This window comes from Manacus vitellinus, unplaced genomic scaffold (assembly GCF_001715985.3).
Source record: "Manacus vitellinus isolate BGI_N305 unplaced genomic scaffold, ASM171598v3 scaffold_32_pilon, whole genome shotgun sequence".
Lineage (NCBI taxonomy): Eukaryota > Metazoa > Chordata > Aves > Passeriformes > Pipridae > Manacus > Manacus vitellinus.
This window is the reverse complement of record NW_021940460.1, coordinates 2,153,775-2,156,413: the sequence shown is the minus strand read 5'-3', so window position 1 is coordinate 2,156,413 and position 2,639 is coordinate 2,153,775.

Below are 2,639 nucleotides of genomic sequence, written 5' to 3'. Positions count from 1 at the left end.
TCAAGACTGGTTTGCCCATGATGGTACCTGGGGAGTGACCTCCCTGCCCTTCTCTTGACCAGCTTTTCCAGCTGATTTTCTCCCCCATGCCATGCTGTGGAAGAAGGGGGGTGAGGGCAGCTGGGTGGGCATCCAGCAACCCACCACATCTCTCCCAGCTCAGTGGCTCTTGCAGGAAGCTCCTGCTGTGCCAGAGATCCCTGTGGCAGCTCTGCTCCATCCCTGGGGCAGCTCTGCTCCATCCCTGCCATGCACAGCTCCATCACCGGGCCACTTTTCCTGGGATGAGGCTCTGAGCACGTTTTCCATGCAGGAAACAACCCAGGCTCCTTGGGAGGCTCAAAGGATCCTGGTGGTGACTGTTCCACCCTCAGGATGCCAGTTATTGCCCCCAGTTTGGTGCTGGAGCCAGTTCTGCAGCTCAGCACAGCTCAACTTGTCCCCACTCCACTGCTATTCCCTCCTGGCTGTGCTTGCTGAGGAGCACAATAAGGAATTAGTCCCTGCCTGGGCTCTTGAAACTGTGAAACACTTGCCTATAACAGTAAAACTTGGAATTACAATAGCCAGGAAAGACATTTGGGGAGCTATTACCCATCAGGTCTCAGAGTCACCAGATGTGACTGAAATAAGAAACTCCTCCCCTGGAAAGCTCCTGGGGTTGCAGGATCTCTCTCTCTCTGTGTTATTCCCCCTTGTGTTGGAGGAAAAACACTTGACTCAGAGGCTCAGGGTGGCTGTTCCAGGGAGTGATTCCTGCCTGGCTCCCAAGTAAACATTTGGCAGTTTAGGAGCCCCTGGAGCCAGTGCCCAGGTTATTATTTTCCCTGCCTTGTGCAGGATCTCAGCTCCAAGTGGGATCCAAAGCACTTGGGCCAAACTCTCAGCTGGAGTTTGAATGAATAACCCAAACCAGCTGTTGGGAAGGAACTGAGCCTTTTTTTCTTTGCTGCCATAAATTCCTACATGGGCAGGTGTTTACCACAGTCACCCCCATGGGATGGGACACTGAACCCACTTGCTCCTGACAGGATATCCTGGAGAACTGCAGAATGCTGAGCTGGGCTCTGAAGCTCATCACTCTGCTCTGGTATTTTATCTGACTGTTCCTAGAAGGATGAGGTCACTTTGCTCCACAGCTCCTCACTCCCACCAGTCCTCACTAAAATCCCAGTCCCACCAGTCTTGACTTCACTGGACACCTGGAGGAGCTGAGCAGCTTCCCTGGTTCCAGAGGGTTGTGTGGCTCCTGCTTGTAGGAATCTTTAAAGCCATAACTAATTTGTGGATTTTTTTCCATTTATAAGAACAAAGATTCCAGGAACCACTTCTCCCAATACACAGGACCAACCCCCCAACAAAAAAAAGAGCTCAACCCCTCACCTTTACTGGGCTGATGGGGCTAGAAGGGTTTATTTATGTCCCTAAAACTGGCACAAAGCTTTTCTGATGTTTAAAGGACTCTTCTGGTTTGGCAGCGACAGGGAATGACCCTTCATCCTTCCTGCCCACGTCCTTGGAAATCCAGCTGAGATTCCTAATGGCCACACACGCTTTTCCCAGTCCCCAGCCCAACAAAGGATGGCTTCTCATCTGCCAAGAGGAGCTGCAGAGGTTTCTGATGCCTCATTTCCCCCTGCCCAGTGGAGTGCTCAGTCTGTGCCCAGCAGCAGAGGAGTGCCCAGATTGCTCCGTGCCCGAGCAGAGGCTTTGCAGTGAAACCTCTGACTTTGAAACAAGAGTTTCACTTCATTTGAGGGCTTAGAGGGAACTTTCTGGAAGTTCTGCTCCCTGCCCAGGGCAGCACAAAGGGCAGCAGCAGGGGAAGAGCTCACTGTGGGCTCCAGAGGCTGGTCCATGACTCAGGGCCCTGAGGGACACCAGGGACAAGTGATGTCTGCCAGGGGGCTGTTTTGGGATCAGTGTTATTTAATATCTTCATGAATGACACAGGTGAAGGGATCAAGGGCCCCCTCAGCAGGTTTGCAGGGTGAGGCTGCAGTGACACACCTGGAGGGTGGGACCATCCCTCTGCACAAGCTCCAGAAGTGGCCCCTGGGAATCTCCTGAGGTTTAACAAGGCCAAGTGCTGCTGCTGCACCTGGATCAGGGCAATCCCAGGATCAACCCAGGCTGGGGATGAGCAGATGGAGCAGCCCTGGGAGAAGGACCTGGGGGAGAGGCTGCACATGACCCAACCCTGTGCCCTGGGCTGATCCCCCAGCGTGGGCAGAGGGCAGGGGGGGATCCTGCCCCTCTGCCCCCTCAGCTGAGACCCCCCTGCAGAGCTGCTCCAGCCCTGGGAACAGCACAGGGAGGACATGGAGCTGCTGGAGAGAGTCCAGAGGAGGCACCAGAGGGATGGAGCAGCTCTGCTGGGAGGGAAGGTTGGGAGAGCTGGGGGGGTTCAGCTGGAGAAGAGAAGGCTCCAGGGAGACCTAATTGTGGCCTTGCAGGACCTGAAGAGGCTACAAGAGAGCTGGAAAGAGACCATTTACAAGGGCCTGGAGGGACAGGACAAGAGGGAATGGCATCAAACTGCCAGAGGGCAGGGTTAGATGGGATATTGGGAAGGAATTGTTGGCTGTGAGGGTGGGGAGGCCCTGGCACAGGTTGCCCAGAGAAGCTGTGGCTGCCCC